Source organism: Nannospalax galili, unplaced genomic scaffold, assembly GCF_000622305.1.
Source record: "Nannospalax galili isolate Female #2095 unplaced genomic scaffold, S.galili_v1.0 scaffold490, whole genome shotgun sequence".
NCBI classification, from domain to species: Eukaryota; Metazoa; Chordata; class Mammalia; order Rodentia; family Spalacidae; genus Nannospalax; species Nannospalax galili.
The window spans coordinates 3,013,751-3,019,537 of NW_008329666.1; positions in this window are offsets into that span (position 1 = coordinate 3,013,751).

The window sequence follows — 5,787 nt, forward strand, 5'->3', positions numbered from 1 at the left end:
TAGTGAGTTCCAGGCCAGCCAGTGCTTCATAGTGTCTGTCTCAAAAAAAAAAAAAGGGGGTGGGGGTGGGGGTGGGTGTTTGTTGGAGAGATGGCTCAGTGGTTAAGATCACTTGCTGTTCTTCCAGAAGACCCAGGTTCGGTTCCCATCACTTACACAGTGGCTAACAACCATCTATAACTCTAGTTCCAGGGAATCCAACACTTTCTGGTATTGTATGAATGTGGTGGTGCACATATATACATGCAATCAAAACATCTATATGCATAAATAAAAATAAGTAAAAAAAAAAAAATATATATATATATATATATGACTGTTCAGCCAGATGTAATCTACTTCCTAGAATGAGTACATGCTTATACCCTTTTCCCTGTACCTTTTCTATCGTACCTTTCATGCTAGTTTTCCAAACTAGCCAACTAGTGTAGACCTTGATGTTGAACCTCACCCAGTGAGGGACAGCCAAGTGCCCTTGGATTAGGGATAAAAAGTGGACATTATTTTGCCTGTGTGTGCGCTCTCTCCAGCTTTTGGTGGCTATACACCCTTCTGCGTAGTAAAGTTTGCTTTGTCAAGATACCTTAATTTGAGTGGTGGTCTCTTGATTTGTGGCTCTCATTTCTGACACTTCCTTTCCACCCTCTTTTCCTTACCTCCCTCCGTCCCTCCTTCTTATTTTATATGTATGACTGTTGTACCTGCATGCAAATGTGTGCAATGCCCATGGAGTCAAAAAGAGGGCATCAGGTCCCCTGGAATTGGAGTTACCAAAGGTTGTTAGCTGCCATGTGGATGCTGGAAACCAAACCTGGGACTTCTGCAAGAGCAGCCAGTGCTCTTAACCACAGAGCCATCTGTCCAGCCCCTTCTTGACTACTTTTGACTAAATCATTAGTAGAGCTGGTTGAGCTGCTAACAAGAACAGGAGACAGTGGGAGGTGGTGGCTGGTGACAAGATGGCAGCTGAAGAGCTCCAGAAAGCTGGGAGTGACAACAGAAGTGGCAACGACAAGAATGTGAGGTGCTAACACAGGAAACTGTGGGTTGCTCTTACTGGAGGTACAAGTGATAGGGTTCAGATCCAGGCGACCCCAGACCCAGAAACCATAATGCCCCTAAGAGGAACTAAGTCAACCAATTCCAAGGCATCTGCAAGTTAACAAAAGCAGCTCCAGGACATGAATGACCAATGCATTGTGATCACCGGAGCATGCTCCAAAGGTTGACAAACAGGTTTCCCAAGCCCTTAGCTGCTGTGGGTTCCTGGAACCCTGTAATTGTAGAAAACATGTTTACAGTAGATATTTTTCTCAATGTTTCACCAGGTACAGACCCCATGCCCTCCCTGAGCAAGCAGCCCCCAAAACAGTCCCGAACAGCAGAAAAATATTCTGTTTTTTTGCATTCTGTCCCTTTATAAGCTGTACCCCCCCACCCGTAGCCATTGGGCACCCCAGTGCCATACAGCTGCAAGGAATGGGTAGTACCTCAACCCCCAAGGCTCGCATGCCTCGAATGGTCACCAGCCATGGACCCTCGGAGTCTTGGGTGCCTGCCTGACCCACTAGTGGGTGAGGAAGGGTGATGGGTGGAGGCGTGGGGGGCAGCTCTGGGCCCACGAGACCAGAGTGGGCAGCACCAGAGCGGGCAGTGCTGGGAACCAGCTCAGGAACCTGCTCGGCCACACCCACCCTGCAGCCAGCAGTGCTAGCTGCTGTGCTGACAGTAGCCTGGGTGGAGGGAGTTGTCAGAGTCCACTTCCCTTTCTCTCTTAACAATATGTTGCAAATAGAGAAAAAATTAGGATCCTTTTCACAGACCCAACCTGTTCCATTACTTGCAACTGATGAGGATTCTCCTGCTGGGATACTTGCTGTCCCTAGGCAGGACCCAGGATGAAACTATCAGGAAAGGAAATAACCCAAAACCCCTCTGAGAACCCAGCACAGTTTCTGGCTAGACTTACTGAGGCAGTACACTAGATATGATCCAGATTCTAGAGATGGAAGGTTTATGCTGAACTATCATTTCATCTCACAATCTGCCCCTGATATTGGGAAAAAACTTAGATGGCTAGAAAGGGGTCCAGATACCCCCTCAGGGAGACCTGTTAGAAATGGCATTTAAAGTCTTTAATAACTGGGAAGAACAGGCTAGGATAGACAAATTTGCCCTGTCTAAACAAAAATACCAGCTGCTGCCCACAGCTCTAAGGGCTCCTTCAAAGAAGACAACCTCCAGCTCCACTGCGACACAGCATCAGCCTTCAGCAGCCAGAACCCTGCTTCAGATGTGGACAGACTGGACACTGGGCCAAACAATGCCCCAACCCATGGCCACCATCGGGACCTTGCCCTCAGTGTGGACAGAGAGGTCATTGGAGGATTAATTGTCCTTCTTTGCCATGTCAAGGTAGGCCAGTCTCCTCCCCGACCCCATCCATTTTCAGGAGTCCATCACCTATCTTTTGGGCCTCGCAGCTGAAGGCTGATGGGGCCTTGGTTCCTCCACCCCCATCTCATCCATAACCATCACTATGGAGGAGCCCAGGGTAGTGACTACAGTAGCTGGTAAGTCTATTTCATGGTCTGTCCTTTCCTCCTACTCTGATAAGGTTTTCCCCTCACAGATTTCCATGGTGGGGATAGATGGAAAACCCCATTTCCTAAAACAAAGGGGACCCTTCAGAACCTGTGGAGCCCCTGGGACCAATCACAGCGGCTTTCCATGCCATCAGGAAGGCCCTCCTAGAGGCACCGGCTTTAGCCCTCCCTGACCTAGGATCCCCATTTCTCTTATATGTAACTGAAAATAAGGGACTGGCTCTGGGGGTCCTTGGACAAATAAAGGGATCCACCTTTGCCCCCATAGCCTATCTCTCAAAACAACTAGACACCACCATCAAGATTTGGCAGCCTTGTCTCTGTGCCCTGGCACCTGCAGCCCTCCTGGCTCAGGAAGCTCTTAAACTCCCCCTGGGTCAGCCTATTTGTGTTCTCCCCAGCCCCACCATCTTAAGGACCTCCTCACTCACTCCTTTCTTTGCACTCTCACCCCATCTAAGCGTCAACTCTTTCATGCCACCTTCCTTGAAAAATCTCTCAGTTACTTTAGACTCCTGCCCTCCCCTTAATCCTGCCTCACTCCTTCCTTCTGCCACACCATTCACTCATTCATGTCTGGAGACCCTCCAGGAACTCAACCTATTGGGACCCCTTGGTATCTCTCGAGCCCCTACCTGATTCAGATCTAACCTGGTTTGTGGATGGCAGCTCAACCCCAACCCTTACTGGATCATGCAGGGCAGGCTATACTATCGGCTCCCTAACAGGCATTGCTAAGTCTGGACCTTTACCTCCTGGCACCATCTCACAGAGGGCAGAACTAATAGCACTCACCAGAGCCTTAACATTGGCCAAAAAATAAAAAAAAAATAGATATTTTCACAGATTCTAAATATGCCTTCCATATACTTCAGTATCATGCTTCTATCTGAAAGGAAAAGAGGTCTACTTACCACAAAGGGGATCCCCATTATTAATGGTCCACTAATCCTTAAGTTATTGGAGGCATCTTATCTTCCTGCCAAGGCAGCTGTAGTCCATTGTAGGGGACACCAACCTTTCCCTGATCCTATTGCTTTCTTAGCTCCATCGGGGTTCCTGCCTTCCTATACTCCTCAACAACATTAATCTCTTTCAGATAAAGGGGCTACCTCAACCTCAGGAGGATGGATGATTCTGGGGACAGGTATTGCCTACCAGAAGATCAGGTCTCATCCATCCTGACTCACCTACATAACATTTTTCATGTTGGAGATCACCCACTTTATAAATTTCTTGAACCCCTCATTTTTCACCCTAAATTCCTTCCCCTTCTCACAGAAGTCACCCACTCCTGCCCCATCTGCACCATTGTCTCCCCTCAGGGTGGGGGCCACCCAGTTCCCTCCTTTAAACCCCACCAACATAGAGGAGCTCTCCCCAGGGTTGATTGGCAACTAGACTTTACCCATCCGCCAGCCTGCAAAAAGTTCATGTACCTACTAGTCTTGTGCATACCTTCTCAGGATGGGTAGAGGCTTTTCCTAAGATGGGGGAAATGGCAGATATAGTGGCTAGCTGTCTAATCCAAAACATTCTTCCCCACTTTGGCCTCCCTCTTACCCTCCAATCAGACAATGGCCTGGCCTTCATCTCTAAAGTAACCCAGATGGTGTCTCATTCCCTGGGAATAATCTGGAAACTACACATTCCCTACCATCCCCAGTCATCAGGTAAGGTGGAATGGGCTAATTCACTTCTCAAGGATCACCTTACTAAACACTCCTTGGAATTACATCAATTATGGCTCACTCTCCTTCCCCTAGCTCTAACCAGGTTATGAGCCATCCCACAAGTTCCATCCTTTTTAAGTCCTTTGAGCTTATGTATGGCAGGCCTTTCCTCCAGAGCAATCTGCCAAAGCAATCTGCCACTCCAACAATCCTCTCCCCTTCGTGACTACATACCACCTTTAACTAACTTTTGCTTACTTTTCCCCCAGCTGGATATAAAAAACTGCCAAACATAATGGACGGGGGAATGCTCTAACACCAACGGATACCAGACAACAGAAGCCTGAGAGGAGCCCTTCTAGATCCAGCCTCATCACTTTACTTCAAACCCCTCCCCTATTTGTCATTGACCTTACCCAGCAGGATGTAGCCAGATGAGAAACACTGTCCCCAATCCTATAACATAAAAGGCTGGAATGATAGGATTCAGATCCAGGTGACCCCAGACCCAGAAACCGTAAGGCTTCTAAGAGGAACTGAGTCAACCAACTCCAAGCCACCTGCAAGTTTGCCCCGGCCTGCGGGGTCTGCAATGGGGTACCTGGATTGGGGAGTGGGGATGTGGATGAGGCAAGGGGCAAGAGAAATGGAGACAAGACAGTGCTCTGATCAAGTCTCGTTTATTGAAGCACAAGCATACAGTTAAATAAGGAATACAGACTGGACTGAATCATATCAGCCAGATAGCAAAGGCCCAGGTGCACTCCAAGGGAGGAATCCACTGAAAGCAAAGCAGTTACTGGAAGAGAAAACAAGACCTCAGGCGAAGGCCATGGGCTCCATCCCGTGCCTGTGAGAGTCTACTGATCAACAGAAAACAGGGCTATTTACAATAACTAGAGCAAGGCCATGGGCTACCAGCCCCAGCTGTGAGCCAAGGTTGTGGGCACTTTCCCATGCCCGCGGGAGGAGGGTGGACAGAATGGAAAGTCACCAACTCAGGTCTGTCAGCAGTTTTGAGAAATGGCTGAGCCTCCGGCTCCCAACAGGTCCCCCTTTTCTTTTTATATTTTTAAAAGATGAAGTACATGCCAAGACTGGGATGGAACGACTGTGCCTGTCTTAGTTTGTCTTCTGCCAGAGTGAGAGCCGTTGGGGGTGGCCGGCATCCTGCTTTCCTCTGAGAGGATCTTACCTGTTACTGGCTAACCGGCCTCCTGAAAGCTCCCGTCAATTGGCCATGGCCTTGGGGAAGAAATGGGAAATAACACTGTGGCACAGTGTCACTGAGAGAGAAATTTGACTGTGGACCGGAGTCTGGAACTGAATCGTGGTCAAACTGTGTGTAATTTGAATTTTGAATTTAGTGATATTGGCGGTTACCTTTACCCCAAGCTGTGCTCTGTGCTGAGGTTAGGCGGTTACCTTTACCCCTACCTGTGTTTTGTGTTGAGGTTAGGCAGAGCCTAAGTCCCCCTCCAAGCAAACAAAAGGACCCTAAGGGGACA